Consider the following 18,797-nt stretch of genomic DNA (forward strand, 5'->3'; position numbering starts at 1 on the left):
CTATATCATATCATTTATATCTGGAATCTAAAATACAACACAAATGAACGTATCTACAAAAGAGACACAGACTTGCAGACACAGAGAGCAGACTTGGGGTTGCCTGTGGAGGAGGGGAGTGAGGGAGGGAAGGACTGGGAGTTTGGGGTTAGCAGATACAGACTATTATATATCGGGTGGATAAACAACAAGGGCTTATTGTATAGCACAGGAGACTATATTCAACACCCCGTGCTACACTATTGATATAATGGGGAAGAATATGAAAAAGAATACATATGTACAACAGAATCACTTTGCAAACACTTTGCTGTATTTGCTGTAACACAACATTGTAAATTAACTATGTCGATAAAAATTCACCATTTTAAAGAGTAGAAAGTTCAGGGAATTTCATGGAGCTCAAGTGGTTAGACTTGGTGCTTTAAATGCTGAGGGCCCAGGTTTTCCTGGTTGGGGAATTATGATCCCATAAGCTTCATGGTGTGGCCAAAAAAATAAATACAAATTAAAAAATAAAATTAAATGACTTTTAGTATAATCATAATGTTGCACCGTAATCACTATTATCTAATTCCAGAACATTTCCGTCATCCCAAGAACAGGCCCTCTACCTGTTAGCAGCCACTGCCCATTTCCTTCTTCCTCTGGCCCCTGGAAATCACTAATCTACTTTCTGTTCCTACAGATTTTGTCTATTTTGGACATTTTGTTTCAACAGAATCATATAATATGTGGCCTTTCATGTCTAGCTCCTTTCAAGGTCTATCCATGTCATAGCAGGTATCAGAACGTTCCTTATTGTTGAATATTTCACTGGCTGGAAGTGCCACATTTTATCTTTTCATCACTTGATAGACATTGGATTGTTTCCATTCCTAGGAGAGGAGTTGTTGGGATATATGGTAGTTCTGTACAGTTTTCTGAGCAACTGCCAAACTGTTTTCCAATGTAAATCTCTCTAAAAGGTCTCTTTCAGCCGGATCACAACACATAGATAAGAACTTCTACAACTCTATTCACCAGCTAATAGACTTCTCTAAACAGTAGTCCAGTAATGAAACCCATTCAAGACGCATCTTACATTATGAAATACATAAGAGGCCTTATTATGAAGTAACTTTATCTATGAAAGTGGTGTCCAGGCAAGAAGAACCTGGAGGAAAACGTTGAGTGGGGCTCTACAGGTAGTTCTTCTTCTAGCCAAGGATACAGCAGCCTACATCATCATTATAAAAAATGATTTGTGTGCTGATGCCAGGATTAAACCTACTGGAGGATAACAGGGACTTAGCTTTCCTAATGGCATCCAGAGGTGACCTAGAAGCCACAGTTTCTAGAGTCAGAGTCAGCTAATTTGCAGGGACTTACTCTGCATGCTTGTCCACATTCTTATATCCATGCAAGGAATGTTCATGCCTACTTCATTCCCCAGGCCTGCTGGACAGTTCAGTACACAGTCACAGAGGACCAGTCTCTGCCCTCAGTGTGAGAAATGGATAAGAAATGAACCACACAATACAGTGTGGCAAATGAACAGCAGTATGGAATGGGGGCTCAGGACAGATACCTAAGTCAGCCTTTGAAAGCCAAGGAAAGCTCCTAGAGGAGGTGATACTTGAGGTGATGTGGTCTAGGAATTAGGCAATTGGCATTGGAGGAGGTGAGAGAGAACAACTCAAGCAGAAGAAGCATCATATCTATGCAAGTGACGGAGGCTGGACAGAGAAAGTGCTGCTGGCCCTGGGACTGCCTTTAGGAAAGCTGTGAGGTGGGATGAATTCAGGAGTAGGAGATCCTGAAAAACCAAACCAGAGGAAAACAACAGAAATATTTTAAAGCACAGTGTGATAAAATCAGGTCTATATGTTTAAAAAAAAATCCTTCTGGTAGCAGTATAGAGACTGGATGGGGAACCAGCAGGATTAAAGGAAGGAGATGGATTAAAAACTCAAATCATCAGCTTATATAATTCCTATGGTGAAGTCTTTAAACCTTTGAACCTACTCTGCTGTCAGTTAAAAAAAAAAAAAGAGAGAGAGAGAGAGGAAATTGAACATATGTCTCTAATGCATGCAGGGTAAGCAATATATTTATTTATCATTGTATACATACATTACTGCATTAATACATTACATATACAATAAAATGTACTAAAATAGAAAATTTTAAGGATAATACTGATAGAATGTCTAATATCTTCTCAGTCTCTAGTGGATTATCTCGCACACTGGCAGGTACTCATATAGTATTGCCTAGACGCCTGTCTTGGCCTCCCTCTGGCCACGCTCTCCCCACGGAGCTCACAGGACATGCCCACCTAGAACCAACATGGCCAGCTTCTGGGTATCACTTGCTGGGTACCCAGGCCTCAGGGTTTCTCTGCCCAGATGGGCTCCAGCCTGCTCCCAGGGCCCATGCAGTCTTCTTGCCTGGGTGCTCCTTCAATAGGAGATGCCAGTGTGATCACCCTGAGGCCCGAGAGTTGGTCAGGAGCGATAGGGTTGGTTGGGATTGGACAGGGCCGCTTGTGCAAGGCTTTTTGTGCTCCAGGACAGAACTGAAGGCTGGGGAGAAGGAGGGGTGTGCTGTAGACTGAGCGCTCAGATTTTCGGAGCGTGAGAACTGGCCTGCGAGCTAACTTTGTTTTGGAGATTGCTACAGAAATGAGCTCATTGGAAGGAAGCTGGCCCTGTCATCACCCACTGAAAACCGGAGAACATTTCAGCTAGAAAATCAGCACACACACGGTGCTGGTGAGAAGGCGGAGAATCTGATCCTTTCAGGCAGTGCTGGCTGGAGTCCGAATTGAAACAGCCTTTTGAGGAAGGCAATTTGTGAACATATATATCAAAAATCTTCAAACTGGACTAACGTTTTGACCCAATAACACTGCTTCTAAGAATTTATCCTAAGGAAATAATCATGATGTGAGGAAAGACTTACGATGGGGGATCTTCACTGTAATGGTAGACATGCAGAAGCAATGGGAAGTCAGTTAATATGATACATCCATGTGATGGAATACTGTGACATGATAAGTGATGTTGGAGAATAACATTCACTGGCATTAGAAATTGTTAAATCATCCTGTCAAATTACTAAGGAGAATCTATGTTATAACTATATTTTTTAAAAATATATATACATAAAAATTAAAACTAAAACTAAACTATGTATGCATAGAAAAAAGGTAAGGCTATATGTCAATTACCAATTATAGGGGTTTATTTTTTATTTGTGCTTTTTTACATTTTATACAGAGTTCATCTAATTCTTTTTGTAGTCAGAAACAAATTACTTATAATATTTATAAAGGTGAGAGTATCATAATGGTAGGAAATGGCATTGTTCTCAAATAAAAGGGATGAAGGTGCAAAGTCAGATTTGAGAGATGCCTAAAGGTTAGTGTCATGGGATAAACTGTGTTTTCCCCAAATTCATTTGTTGAAGACCTAACCTCATATCTCAGAATATGATTATATTTGGAGAGAGTGCCTTTAAAGAAGTAATTAAGATAAAATGAGGTCACATGGGTGGACTCTGATGCAATATGACTGGTGTTCTTAAAAGAAAAGTATGTGAAGGCTTCCTTGGTGGTTCAGCAGTAAAGAATCTGCCTGCCAATGCAGGAGACCCGAGTTTGATCCCTGACCCGGGAAGATCCCACATGCTGAGTGGAAACGAAGCTGGTGCTCTACAACTACTGAGTCTGTGCTCTAGAGCCTGGGAACCGCAACGACTGAGCCCAATGTGCAACTACTAAAGCCTGCAAACTCGAGAGCCTGTGCTCCACGGCGAGAGGAGCCACCGTAAGGAGGAGCCCAAGCTCGCCACGAACACTAGCGCCCCCTGCTGCAACTAGAAAAAAGCCCACTCAGCAACAAAGACCCAGCATGGCCAAAGATAAATGTATAATTAAAAAAAAAGCATATCAGGACACAGGCCACACAGAGCCCAAGGAGCAGGCATGTGAGGACGCAGAGAGGAGGCGTCCACCTACCTGCCCAAAGGAGAGGCCTCAGAGGAGCCAGACCTGCCCACACCTTTCAGCCTCCAGAGCTGTGGGACAGTCAAGTCCTGGCGTCCAAGCCGCCCAGTCCGCGGTGTTTCGTTACGGCAGCCCCAGCGAGCAATGCAGCTAGTCCTGTCAGGATGTCGACTCGGAGAATGAGGACTGACTCTAAGATGACCCCCCAGGTGATGTCTGCCACAGGTAAGGATGCTGGTGGCAAAGATGAATGGCTGAGCTCTCGGCAGGTGGAGATCAGGTGCCGGTGGATTATGTGGGAGGATGTCCAGCTGGTAGCTGGGTGTGTGAGTCTGCAGGTCAGGAGGGAGCGCTGAGCCGGGGTCAGAGATGGGGGGGTCATTTATCTTATTCAGATGTGTGGCAGGGTCTGGGCTATGGCTGAGAGCCGTCTGAGAGGGACAGTGCCCTGCTGGAAGGAGTGTGGTTTATTGGTTGGTCCGTCTGGGTTTGAACTCTGCCTCTGCCTCTGCCTTACTGTAAAGCTCCGCACAAGTTAGTAGCCCACTCTGAAGCTCAAGTGACCCGCTGCGAGCAGAGGGCATCTTGGAGCCTCACCATACTCCAGTGAGCCTTCAAATGATGTAATGTGTTAAGGCCGAGAATGCTCTTGAATAGGAGCTCACATGAAGTGGCAGCTATTCCACAGTAAGAACTAGGATGAGGAAAGCTCACCGATGCTGAACGGGGTGCTGTGAGGAAAACTGAGAAGTAAAATTCTGCGAGTCAAGAGGAGAAAGACGCAAGAGTGTGGAAAAGGAAGTCGAGACAGGAGGTTTCAGGAAGACAGCTGGGTCAGCCCTGGCACGTGTCGCCGAGAAGCCAGGAAGACAAGCATGGGGCATCGGGCAGAGATGCACTCCAGTCCTTTATTCCACGGCTTTCCTTTCCAAGGTGTGCGCCATCTTCTTGTTTTTTTTTTTTAAGAGCTCCATAGCTCTCCTTTCTTATCTGGGAACTGGACTGACACTGTTATTATTTATATGTGTTGATGTTCTAATAAACCCAACATAGGCCAATTGAATTAGAGAGATGTGTGATAGTCAAATATTCTACAAGCTCTTCAAGGTTTACTAAGCATATTAGGAAACATATTCTCTTTTGATGTATTTTTGTCCCTCATTCATAATTAATTTTAATCTCTTTCACTGGAATGTCAAGCCTACAGCAGGCCCACTATTTCCTTTTATGAAAAGCATACCTCAAAAAAGAGAAAGCAAAACCCAATTAGGGAAAGTTTTATCTACTTCTTGTAAACAAAGTTTTAATGGGATGGGGATACTTTTATGAGGAAGCACTGTTTTACAAGACTAAAAGGAACTTTGGAAGGCTATCTACCAAATTTCACCTACTCTAAAGGCACTTTTTAAAAACATGTAGGGATTTCCCTGGTGGTCCAGTGGTTAGGATTCCATGCTTTCAGTGCAGGGGGCATGGGTTCCATTCCTGGTCTGGAAACAAAATCCCACATACCACAACTAGCCAAATAAATAAATAAAAATATTTTAAAAACATGTAAACATCTCTGAAGTGAATTGTCTTACAATGAATGATGTATCATCTAATTGACAACATTTTCCTTTCCTTTTTTAAAGGTTTAAAAAAAAATCAGTTTACATTTATTTACTTACTGATTGCTCCACTTGGCATGTGTGATCTTAGTTCCCTGGCCAGGGATTGAGCCCATGACCCCTGCAGTGGAAGCACGGAGTCTTAACCACTGGACCACCAGGGAAGCCCAGCATTTTCCTTTCTTTGTGGTTCATAAAGCATCACAATCGACAGTGTCTTAGATATGATCAAACATGACAATGATTTGCCTGAGGACAAGGCAAGCAATTCTAGAAACACAGCCACTTATTGGTTTCATAGGAACCTCTAGACAATAGTAATAATACGGTCATGTGGCAGACACACACCCCTGGCAGCATTTTCCACTGCTTAGCATTAAGACCAACATCTTGCTACTCACGCCAAGAAACAAGACAGCTGATGGCTTAAAACCAGGTAGAATTCCTCTCTGGGTCCATCCCAGCCCCTGTCACCTTCTCACTCTAAATACACACACATACACACAACAGTGCCACCTCCTGTTCCCCTACAACGTTGCAGAGGCCTTTTACTAGCCTCAGGATGGGTAATCTATCCATCACTGGCAAGAGAAAAGTGGGAGATACCCCTCTTTTTCTTATTCTCTGTTAAACCCTCATTTTGATTTTGTTGCTAATGAAGATCTACCGACAGCTGAAGCTATTAGAAACTCTCCTGATTATACCGGTGCCCCATCACCGGATAGCTCCCATCACCTCCTGTCTACACCGTGAGCCCAAAGGCAATTTCTGTTGCTCCTCAGGAAAGATTTGGGAGCTGAGGACTAATGCCTGGAGGTCCTTGAATCCTTTTAGGCAGAATCTAGGCAGCAAAACACATGTCTCTGATATTTATAACTGGTCAAAATAATGCTGGAGTTACTGTTCCATCTGTTATGGAAAATTAAACCTCTGGGCTGTCCTGTAATAGAAAGCTGCTGCAGGGCTTTGCTGTCAACACCCTTTGTTTAACTCAGGCAGCGTTTGAAAGCACATTGGTCTACAAGAAAATAAACCTTACTTGGGAGCTGGCTTATAAACGAACTCAGATGACAAGAAACCCAAACAGCAGTCCCCATTGAAGCTTTCATCCCCAGCCCTGAAGGCCAGCTGGGTCCCTCTGTAACATCAAAGGCACGAACGACTGAACCAACGTTCAGACGGTCCTCCCAGTGGCCCGCGTGCCGTCAGATAGTCAGAAGCCAGGGGGAACCTACCGGGTATGTGGGTTTTCTTCACCCGAAAGTTGATTTTGCCTGAGAGCTTATAGATCGCAGTTCCCATCTCCGAGCCCTGGCTCCGCGTGCAGCAGAGAGAGACAGCTGAGGGTGACAGGCTGAGTGGGCCAGCTCCTACTGACCTATGTGACTCAGAGCCCACCAGGCGGCCGGGCCCCCTTCCACTCCCTGGCTTCGTGTGTTTTTCCAACTGGCCACCGGTGTGCTCAGCGGCCCTGTTCATCAGAGCTGTCAGACGCTCACAGCCAGGTCTATAAATCAGGCCAGAAGAGGGCAAGGGCTTCCCAGTCCACAGTCTGAACTGGAGATGCCTGCGTTGTGGTTAGGAAGGCCTCTGGATACAGATGGTCAAGGTGAGCTGTGTGGCTTTTGGCAACTTGTTTACCCTCTCTGTGCCTCCATTACGTCTTCTGTAAGATAGTCTGCACTGCACTGACTTTTCATAAGGACTTAAAGGACTTCCAGCGTGGTCCAGCAGTTAAGATGCCCCCCCTTCAAATATAAGGGGCATGGGTTCAATCCCTGGTTGGGGAACTAAGATCCCACATGCAGAGTGGTGTGGCAAAAAAAGAAAAAAACTGCTTAGAATGATGCCCAGCATCATAGTCAGTCTCTCCAGACAGTTATCCCCTGATACTATAATTGCTGTTGAAGGAAGCCCTGTGCTTTTCCTATTAAGAAAATATGCATTTATGAGCACGGCTGTTAATTGATTGGGTAACAGGTTTTAACGACTTCCAAGGATACTAGGAAAGTATCATACACTAAGTCAGGTCACGAGTCCCACTGTTTGGGGAAAAGGACCCCCTTACAACAGCAGTCAAGAATTAGGAGAAGTGAGGCTGCCTTCTTCGGGCAGGTCCGTCAGTGGGACTGTTTTGTCTTTGCTCTGAAAACCCGAAGTTCCTGAGTGCACGAACTGCTGTTTGGTGTCGCTCCCGCCCCCTGTGAGCACTGTGGGCTTCTCTCCCGAGTGGCTGTGCTTCCTGTCCCTGATCACCCCCTGTTGTCAACTTTGAGGCACTTTTATCCCTTGCTTAAACTCTCAGGTGAGTCCTGTGAGGGTGGTCGTAGGCTTGCTTCACTTTTCTGGTGCCTGGAGGCAGAGAGGGGAGTTGCTTTCACCAAAGCCGGATCTCATAGAGGGAAGTGGCCAGGATTTGGTACAAAACCCTCAGCAGCCCCAAAATAGCCTTTCTCATTTCTCAGCTGGCTCTGTCATTTACCAGTGTGTGATCTGGGTTCTCAGTTTTCGCATCTGTAAAACGAAGGGGCACGTCTAGGTGACCTGTGCGGTCTCTGTAGTTCTGACTTCCTCTGAGTTGGGGTTTGCACAAACAGGGAGGGAGGCGTGCCGTGGAACCCTCATAAAGCTAAAGGCTAATATGGTTCATCTTCCTGAAGCATCAACATTACTTTTTACATTAAAATAAAACTGGGAGTGTGATGGAATGCAGTTCAAAATTTCCAAGTTTTTTTCAAGGAAAAAATGAGATTTTTAAATATGTTCACTTTTTCAGTGGAAAAAGTAGTGATGATGGTTGAACATTGTGAATTAATGCCACCCAATTGTATATGTAAAAATGGTTAAAATAGCAATATTTCTGTTATATATATTTTTATGACATTAAAAAAAAAACAGTATTCAGGTAGAGAGTCCAGAAATAAACCCACATGTACTTGGTCAACTGATTTTCAATGAAGAACAAAATTCAGTGGAGAAAGGATGATCTTTTTAACGAATGGTGCTGGGGCAATTGGACATGCGTGTGTTTTTTGCATATTTTAAAATAAACTTCATAACTCTCATGATGTATAAGAATTTATTCAAAATGTATCACAGATCTAAATGTAAGGCCCAAAACTATACAATTTCTAGAAGAACACATAGGAGGAAATCTTTATGACTTTGGGTTAAGCAATGATTTCTTAGATAAGATACCAAAAGCATAATTAATAAAAGAAAAATTGCAAATCAGATTTTATCAAAATTAAGAACCTCTTCTCTTCAAAAGACTCTTCTCTTGAAAACACAAACCACAGACTGAGAGTCAGTATTTGCAAATCTGATACAGAAAAATATAATGAATCTCAAAACTTAACATTCAGAAAGTAAACAGTCAACATAAAAAATGGACCAGGACTTCCTTGGTGGTCCAGTGGTTAAGAATCCGGCTGCAAATGCAGGGGACATGGGTTCAATCCCTGATCCGGGAGGATTCCACATGTCAAAAGGCAGCCAAGCCTGCGTGCCACATCTCCCCAGCCTGTGCCCTAAGCCCATGGGCTGCAACAAGAGAAGCCACTGAACTGAGAAGCCCACGCACCCACAGCTGGGGCACAGCCCCACTCGCCAGAGCCAGAGAAAGCCCACGCTCAGCAATGAAGATCCAGCACAGTCAAAAGTAAACACACAATAAAAAAATACATTTTAAAAAAGGGCCAAAGATTTGAACAGACTTCATCAAAAAAACAGAAGATACACAGATGGCAAATAAGTACATGAAAAGATGCCAGATATTATTAGTCACTAGAGAAATGCGAGTGAAAAGCACAGTGCTAGGCACCTATTAGAATGGCTAAAATGAAACAGTGGCCACAGCATGTGCTGGGGAGGACCTACTGGAACTCTTCCTCACATGCTGCTGATGCAGATGTCAAGCGGTAGGACAACTTTGAGTGTCTTAAAAAATTTAATATACAGCTACCATATGACTCAGCCATACCACTCCTATGTATTTACCCAAGAGAAAGGGAAGGCTTTGTTCATACAAAACCTTGTCCAAAAATATCACAGCGGCTTTATTTTTTAATAGTCCTAAACTTAGAAAGAACTCAAATGTCCATGAGCAAATAAACAGATAAACACATTATGGCACATTGAAATACTATTCAGTGATTTTAAAAAGAAACTATTTTGGTATACACAACAATATAAATGAATTTCAAAATAATTATACTGAGTGAAAGAAACCAGCCCCCCCCCCAAAAAAAAAAGAGTACATGTTGTAAGAACCCATTTATAGAATATTCCAGAAGGTGAAAACTAATGTACAGCAACAGAAAGTGGATGAGGGGTTATGTGGCGGGGGCAAGAGGGGTGAAAGGATGATAGAGGGGCATGAGGGAGCTTTGGGGAGTGATGGATGTGTTCATTATTTTGACTGCAGTGACTCCCAAGTTATTAAGCTCTTAGATGGGAGTAGCTTGGTAGAAAAGCGTATAGGGTCCCAGGGAGCAGGGCATGTGCATAGTACTTGAATGGAAATGTCTCACCCAGCTTGATTGCCATAAGATACGAAAATTGAGCCCCTCGAGATTTATCTCTTCTCTTCACTTGTCATAGCAGTAATTCGAGTGAACAATCTGCTGGTTAGGCTTCCCTGTATTTTTGCAGACAAATGATACTGTCTCTAAGTGCAAGGATACATTAGATTCAGGTGTGGCTGGATCCAGTGCTCAAACGGGATCCCTGGCCCTTGCTGTATCTCCACCTCGTCATTCTCCTGCCTGTGACGGCTCCATCTTCAAGAAGGTCTCCTCTCAGGGTGGCAAGATGACTGTCAGCAACTCCTGGCATGCACCCAGCAGACAGAGTGCTTCTGGATTTCTTAAGTTCCATCGAAAGATCCAGGGCTGACTCTGGTTGGATGGACTTACATGTCTACGTCTAGGTGTTAAAAAATGCTGACTGGCCAGGCTTGGGTCATGTGTTCACCCTGGGCTCAACTCCAAGTAGGAAATGAATGGTTTCTCAAAGAAAACCAGAGACCCACTGCACCTTCAACATGAACCCCTGCGAAGAACTACCAAGTAGCTTAACATGGTGCTTGATTGCACTCCCTGAATGCTTGACTGTGGGGGAGTAGCTGCATTCTGTATTAAAGATACATAGAATTATGAACTCACTTGATCGGGAAAGACACTAAAGTTCTAACCATGCGGTGTAGCAGATTTTCTATACCTTATTCCTTTCAAGCTCTGACTTCAAAGCTAATTGTATTTCTTTGCATATGATCATTCAGTCTAGGAAAACACACAAGAGACTTCCCCGGTGATCCAGTGATGAAGAATCCACCTTCCAGTGCTGGAGACGTGGGTTCAATCCCTGGTCGGGGAACTAAGATCCCACATGCCATGGGGCAACTAAGCCACAACTAGAGAAGCCCGTTTGTGCCACAAAGACCCAGCACAGCCAAAAAAAAAGGAAAAAAGAAAAGCACCCCACCCCTGCTGTAGTAAGCATTTTCTCTAGATGGTACTTAAAATTTCCAACAATCCTATGAGAATATTACAGACAGGTCCAGAAAGGTTGAGTAACTTAGGTGAGGTCAAGCTTGTGAGGCGGAGGAGAGCCTGCCCTGGGCTGCCCCCCGAAGGTGCAGGCCTGTCTGCCCCGTTACCAGGAGCCCCAGGCGCACAGGTCCGCCCCAGGAGCTTGGCTTCTCAGCCTCACCTGTCCTGTGTGTTGTTCTCCAACACCCGCTAAGAGGCTATTAGGGATAAAATGAGATGAACCTGCACTTTCAGTGTCTTCTCCTCAAGGCGAAAGAGAGCTTTCCTTTGTAGCCAATTTAATGTATAAGGGTATTTTCCGTTTACTGATATCAGACTCAGGAAGGAATGTTCTATTTTCAGTACATTTCAGTGTATCTTTTAAGAACACTGCAGAAGCACCAGGTTGATGTGGAGGAAGGAGCATTGCCCTAGTTAGAGGGAGACCTGAATTCTTCTAGTTCTGCCTTTGCCCACCACTCCCTGTATGACTTCTGAAAATCCACTTAACCTGAGTCTCAAATTTCCTGAACTGTTGGATCTGATCAGGGTTTCTCCTGCTGCATGGTAGGTAGACTTACCATGGTGGTACCCGAAATGAACACTTTACATTTTCCTAAATCATACACATATTTTAATGTGTAAAAATATAATAGTACACCAAGCCAATTATTTTTCAGGTATTTCTTCTTAGGATGATGCTAAGTAAAATGGGTATATTAGTTATATATATATATGTATGTATTAAGTAAATTCTAGTAGAGGTTTATGCAAATATGACAAAAAATTGCAACAAAGGCCTATGAATGACAGAAGTTTAGGAATTCCTGGATTGGGAAATGGAGCTACAATTTACCAAGCCAGGAACCTGGCACTTTGTAAGCATTAACTTAATTCTCACAATCCTAAGCAATAAGTACTGTTATTATCATCTTTATATTATCAAAGAAGCAGCAGTGGCGGAGAGAGGGGAAGTTGCTTTCTTACCAACATGTGGCCGAGCCAGGGTCTGACCTCAATCCATGTTCTTGGTCCTGGTGCTGATGGTGACCGTGGACGGCGGTGCAGCGTGGAGGATTTACTGCGACCCGGAGGCAGGGGTGTGTGATTCAGCAGGCCCGGGATGAGGGCAGTGTGGGCATCACCTGGGGAGCTTGATAAAGCTGCAGAGTCACAGCCCCTCCCCCAGGAACACGGGTCCTTCGGCTGGAGGGCCCGGAGGCGAAGTTTTAACAATCACCCCAGGACATTCTGAAGTAGGAGGACCTGTGGTCTCACACCGAGAAGCTGTAGTCCTCAGAATAATCAGAATAGTGAGTAGCTGTGGGGAGACGAGCTCACTACTGACTTCTCTCCCTCCCTTGTTCACCTGGCTTGTCTACTTGCGGCTGTTTGCAGCCTGTGGGCCAGAAGTAACAAGCTGACATCATGTCTCTTTCAACTGTTCCTTTTACACATCACAGTGGCAGCAAGGAATCAATTGATCTGTATTCTCAAGTCGGTTCTGACAGCAGATCTCTATGTCCCTGATCACCCTACCAGAAGAAAAGAAACTCCAGAACAGATAACAGTAGAAAAGTAAGCTTTGAAAAAATTCAGTGCAGAGTCAAATAAATTCTAGGTCTGCAGAATTTCACCCACACTCACTGATGCCCCCTCCCAGCCTGTTTCCCCCTTCCACAGCCGAAGCTCACTATGATCGCAAGTAGGCTGAGTATACGGGGCCTTAAAAGGCTGAAAAATAGTGGAAGAATGTGTATGTCTCTTCCAAAGAGACAATGAGGACAAGAGACGCTTGTACCCCAGGACACCTTTGCTAGTCAGATGTGCCAAAAAGTGAGAGAGAAAAAGGAGGAGAAAGAGGAGAGGAATGCTTTCAGAGCTTCTGAAAAGGAGGACATGAAGTTTTGGTTAGTCCCTCTCAGATGAACAGTTTAGAAAAGAGGTAAGAAATGTACACAAACAACGACAAAGTACAAGATGGTAACAAGCACCGTTAAAGAAGTTCAAATCTCTTGAAACAGGTATAAAGTTTGATGCGCAGATGAACAAAAAGTGTTTTGAAACTCTAAAACCTGATGCCCAACAACTGGATGAACAGGATGAAGCTGGAACCTGAGCTCTTCAGGTTGCCAGAATCCCCCCCATTTCCCATTTTTCTTACACCCCAACACCTTTCCTTTTGGTTAATGAAAGTTAGTTGTTCAGTTGTGTCCTACTCTTTGCAACCCCATGGACTGTAGCCCGCCAGGCTCCTCTGTCCATGGAATTCTCCAGGCAAGAATATTGGAGTGGGTAATCCTTCCCTTCTCTAGGGGATCTTCCCAGCCCAGGGACTGAACTCAGTATCCTGCATTGCAGGAGGATTCTTTACCAGCTGAGCCACAAGGGAAGTCTCTGCTTTTGGTTAAGTCACACCTGGAATTCTGTGGGCATCTGAGTTTGTGTATCAGCACGATGGGGACGCTGATGTAGTTACTGCAGAGGATGCGATGCAGGAAGGATGTGGAGATGGGACTGGCCATGTGGGCTGGATTGAGCTGGGCCTTGGATGGCATACAAAGGAGTCAGTCGGTACCTTAAAAGTCAGTGGATCTCAAACAGAGCATTGGTGCCCTCTTTAGACCCTGCACCTTGACACCATGGAGCATCATGAGAGGTGTTCTGGGCGTGAGTGGTGCAGGAGAATCAGAAAAAAACCCCAAACTGTAAGCAACAGGGAGCTACAATGCAGTGTGTGACTCAGGAGGGACAGTGACGGGAGCACACACATGCTTTAGAAACCTCACTCTGGGGGAAGCTGGGAGCATGATGGAAGGAAGGAAGGGAAGAAGGAAGAATGACTGAAGCCAGAAGAACAGCTAGCAAGTGACAAGAGTAATCCGATGGGACTCGGGACCTCCCTCCCACCACTGCTTTCCAGCCCCTCCCTGGTCAACTGACCCACTCAGGAACTGGGTTGTGGGCAGATCAGCCCGAGGTGAAGGCCACTTTGTTAAAAACATTTGTGCTTGTTGCAGTTTGCTTTTTCCATCCCCAAATTCAGAGACTTTGGTCTTATGCTATAAGTGACTCTGGATCATATACAAATTTGGGAGCTGGTCTTTACAGAGGGTTCCTGCTGAAGCCTGGCAGACCTGGGGGGGCAAGGAGGGGTTTTCTGGGCCCACAGAGGACATTTTTATCTACACAGTAGCGTCCAAACAAGGAAGCCCATGTGGTTTTAAGCAAATGAACAGAGAAGTGATCTCAGAGAAAAAAACGTGGGCATCTTTCTTTCCCCTGGAATCAATCAATGCTCAGCTCCCATCCCTTCACACCCATGTCCCTGTGCCTGACACCTTGGGTTTGGAAAATGTAGCTGCTCTAGAAGCAACACTATTCTGGATTCCCAGAGGGGTTCAGTGACCCAAAGCAGTGGGAGGGGATAGAGTCGAGGAAATCCTTGCTCTTCTTTCTTTCTCAGGGAATCAGATTCTCAGGATTAGTTCTGTAAATGTTTTGTTTTGTTACATCTTAAACCCATCCTGGGACAGAGAAACTGTGGAATCCCCAGCTTCGTTAGCTGAAACCAAGTAGGTGGATCACTATAGAAATCACAGCCAAATAGTTTGGGGGGTGGGAGAGGGGGACACTTCTGGCCCCTTAATTTCTTGGTTTGGCACTCCTGGTATACTCCTGGTCATTATCATGAATGAGTTCTCAATTCTCTTGGCAAATCATCCAAATCATTTGATGGTGATCAGTTCTAAAATTGCTGTTGACAAAAGACTTGATTAGATGCTGTGTATGCATAACATGTTTGTGTTCTTTTGTGTGCCTTCTGGGCCAGGTGAGAGGGTGGGATGAAGAATTAAAACATCTTAACCACACATTTCTTCAATAGCACTGAGCATGTCCTACCATGGGTCTATCACCGTGCTGGGGTTTTGGTGACTAAAAGAAGCTAAAGGCGGGTCCTTGCCAATTTCTCCCTATGTCCTCCAGCAGGAGCTGAGATGAAAATAATAGACTTGACATCTGGGAAACAAGCTTTGTTGCGATTTCTATTATTACTTTACATGCTCTCAAAAAAAGAAAGTTTTGAGCCTAGAGAAGATTCATTCTGTAACACAGGCTTTTTGGTATTTTCAAAGGTGTTCTACTTTGAACTTTGCAGATCTGTCTAGAACATCATGTCACAGGAAACACTGCATTTCCAAAAGTACTTGCTTTCATGCCTCCTGGTGTTCCAAAAAGGTCTGCTTTTTCTAAAGCACTTACAAGTATGGAATTAAAAATTTGAAGCTTCACAAGTTGAACTTCTCGTAGTTTCACAGACTCCCCCTCTCTTCTAGAGATGAGATCAGCGCAGCAAGTAGAAGGGCTATGTTCTCACTATTTGGGGGAACAGATCCAGGAGGGCACTGAAGCGGGGTGAAGAGCTCAAACTCAGGCAAAACAAAGATGAAACCAAAATTCACTTCCCCTGACTATGCCACTTCTCAGCTGTGTGTCTTGGGCAAATTATTAAGCTTCTTTAAGAAATCCCACTTGTTTAATTTTGCATTTGTTCTTGGGCTCACAGACATTTAAGGTCTGTCTATTCTAAGACTTTAATGTACCCAGAGGCTACATCAACACCCCCAATTTCAGTCAGTCATTTTGGTTTTTTTTTTCAGTGTCCTCTTTTCAGTAATGACCTCAATACTTCTTAGCTAGCAGGAATAGTAACAGGAATCCAGAGGAGTGAAACACCACATTCATATTTAACACATATATCTAGGCTCCCATTTGAGAACCTACTTTTTTTTTTTTTCTTGCTTTCAAGGATCAAAAATTAGCTTTCTTGAATGCACTGTTAGGACTAGAAATAGAAGCTGACATCTATTCAGAACTTGTGTGGCGGGTTTTGATCTAAATGTGCTATTTCCATCAACATGCTTAATAATTATTAATGATATAATAATTTCTAATTTAGATTAACTTCCTTGCAGTATAATTCACATAAACTGCATAGACTTTCGGTTGGCTAAGTTTTGATGCACACCCCTCAAGTAGCCATCACCCCAATGAAGATATCACACATTTCCATCAACTCTCACATTCAGTCAGATTTACACATTCACATTCTCTGATGTTTACAAACCATAGCACTGTGGACTGGTAAAAGGCACAGTAGACAAACAGATGATTTAGGATAAAGTTCTGGTTCTTCCCATGAAACGGTATTGGAAGTTAAGATATTTAACTTTTGGGGGGCAGTTCACTCACCTTTAAAATGAAGGGATTGGAGAAGATTATGTTTCTAAGTTGCCTTGGGGCTCTAACATCCCCAGTTATACTATTCCAGATCCGAGGGCATGCGTGCACACACACACATCCCCCGAGAGTTTTAAACTATTAAGCTAGATTATACACATTTTGACAGTGAAAATGAATGGAAGTATCAGTTTAAGGAAAGAGATGACTGAAATATACTAGGCCCTACATTTTGTAAAGTTCTTAATCAGATGCCCACAGTCATTTCTGTATCAGTTGAAGGAAGATGTGGTGGTGGCTCTTCTATCATATCATCAGATTATGTTGGATCACCTACCAGACAACGGGTAAATGTTAAGCTCTTATGTATCACGCAGAGCGACACAGGTGTCAAAAAGCTCCAAGTTTTTAGTCAACTGCAAGATGAAACACTGAAGGAAGAGCATCCGCTCACCTCGTTCCCGGGGGCGTGTCCAGACGTCCTCCCGGGCGCAGAGTAGGAAGATGAGAGCTGGGCTCTGCAGAAGGTGTCAGGGACCCCTTCCCTCAATCCCCCGTCCTAGGACCCCTCATATTCCAGCCAGGCAGGACTAGACGGAAATGCAGCGGTACACTTAAGGTGCTTTAAAATCTTACCTTAATGCTTGACTAAAACATGCTGTATAAACTGACCCAAAGAAATAAAATGGTCCTTTGACTTTTTAAATTTTCTATGAGAAGGGGAATGCATTTGATTCTTCTTTTTTCGCTTATTCTAATTCCACAAGCAAATTGAGATTCATTGATAATAAGAGCTACTTTTTTCTTATTTTTTTTTTTAAAAGCTAAACATTCTCCCTCTCTCTTTAGAAAACTTCTCTGAACCCAAATGCCTATAGAGCATAAACTGGATTATAAGATGCTCATGGCTTTAAGAGCTTTATTTTTTCCCCTCTACTTGAGAGAGGCTCCATTTTAGTAACAGAAAAAAATGTATTTCAAATGAAGCGTTAGCCTCAGATAACTTACCTCGCCCCTGGCTCCAGAGCAACTTGGATTTCCGGTTCTTCGAGCAGGTTAGTGACTTGGGGAACCAGTAGAAGAGCCGGGCTATTCTTCTGAATGTCTTGTTAAAGTCACTTTTCACAGCCATAGCCAGCACTACTGAGTGCTTCAGAACAGCCCTCCATGAGCGTGGATGAGGAAAACACAGCAAGACCCACATGTGACACTTTAGCTGTGAACTCTTTCAGCCAATATGTCTGGGGACCACCTGTCAGCCCTAAATCCCCTTCCCCTGTCATCCCTCTGGTCCGTCCTTTGGACCTTAGCCCTCATAACTAGAAACTGTATTAATAGATGTTCTTTCTAAATAAAAAGTTTTAAGCTTCAGAAACTCTAACCTAATGCAACACTTGATAATTTTTAAGTATAGACGCCACCCCTGCCCCACCTCCTCCAAAGAATTACAATTACTTTCACACACGGACAAAGTCACTAGCATCCACTAACACAGCATCCAAGAGAATTGTCAACGGCAGTCTGCAGGACTTGCTGGTGTTTAACCAAGCTACTTCTAAAAAGCCATGGCCTTGATCCCATTTGTTTTGTACATTTTTTTTTTGTTTTGTACATTTTTTATTGGAAAAATGAAATGTATTTTAAACCTTGGCAGGAATTTTATCGCAGAAAGAAAGAATTTGACTGATTCTTACAAGTCAAGAAGTAAATAAAAGACAAAGACCCATCATCACTCCTAGAACTACATCTAACAACTGATCTTTGTGTATTCTGTTTATGTCAAAAGAAATAAATAAACTTATTCATACATCATTCCTTAAAACAGCCTGATGTAATGTTTGGACAGGCTTTTTTAATGGGACACACTGCATTTCTGGAGCTGATTTATACACACCCACAAAAGGAAACTCTTTTATCACCAGTTTCTGTTTCCAAGTCAGATGTTTTGGTTTCCTACTCTACTTACGTGAGTTCTCATGAATTTGCTTAGGAGTCTGCTTTTAAGTGACAAGTGGGGGAGGAAGTCCAATTAAAACCACAGTGTAAGACTTTCTGATACTCTCCTCTTCCTAAAAATAGGATGTAGGCTGGTGGATCTTGCCCAAAATGACAGCATTAAGACTTCTTTATGTTTTCAGTGTCTGCCCCCACACGTTTTAAATGTTTGAGTAACTGTAAATTTTCTACAGCACTTCCTCAAAGACAAAAAGTACAATGTGAAAAATGCCCTTCTGGGTGGAGTGAAGTCAAAGATAAAAAGACTAGCTCTGGTTGTGGCTCTGATTCTGAAGGGACAATAAAAGTTCTGACATTTCAATTGAGACTGTTTATTCCTACTGATAATTCATAATTCCTTTCTTAATTCCAAATAACAAACCTCTTTTAGCACAGAACACCACAAAAAGCAAACTTCATCGCTTAAAA

The sequence above is a fragment of the Cervus elaphus genome, chromosome 3 (genome assembly GCF_910594005.1).
Source record: "Cervus elaphus chromosome 3, mCerEla1.1, whole genome shotgun sequence".
In the NCBI taxonomy this organism is placed as follows: Eukaryota; Metazoa; Chordata; class Mammalia; order Artiodactyla; family Cervidae; genus Cervus; species Cervus elaphus.